Consider the following 513-nt stretch of genomic DNA (forward strand, 5'->3'; position numbering starts at 1 on the left):
AATTCCCATCAACGCACCTCTTCTCCCCCCCCCCTCCTATGCTTCTCCCTTTCAAATTACAGACGAGCAAGATGCATATAACTTAGCTGACTTTAAGCCTTCCTCGATATCCGTCTAATGCCGAGCTGCCTCCATCAAATCTGCCCCAAGTTTTGCCCCAATATCCGAGAACAGGGAACTGCAACGGAGGGCAAGCTGTCGCCGGGGCAAGGGAAGATTGAGAGCCGAGGCGAATCAGGTCATACAAATAGAAACGGTTCTGTAAATATAAAAAGAAGAACGCACACGAACCAGCAGAAACCAATAAAGTAGTGTAATAAATGCGGATGTATTAATCCTAATAATTTACTGCTCTGATCTTTTAATCCAATCAACAGTCAACCAATCGACAACGGAACGGCCCGACAATCATCAATTTCAGGCATCTGTTTGATCGAGTACAAAAAAGTGCTACAAAATAGGGAAGGGAAAAAAAACGTAATCGGCAACAGTATTGAACAAGTTGTCAACACA

The sequence above is a fragment of the Penaeus monodon genome, chromosome 21 (assembly GCF_015228065.2).
Source record: "Penaeus monodon isolate SGIC_2016 chromosome 21, NSTDA_Pmon_1, whole genome shotgun sequence".
In the NCBI taxonomy this organism is placed as follows: Eukaryota; Metazoa; Arthropoda; class Malacostraca; order Decapoda; family Penaeidae; genus Penaeus; species Penaeus monodon.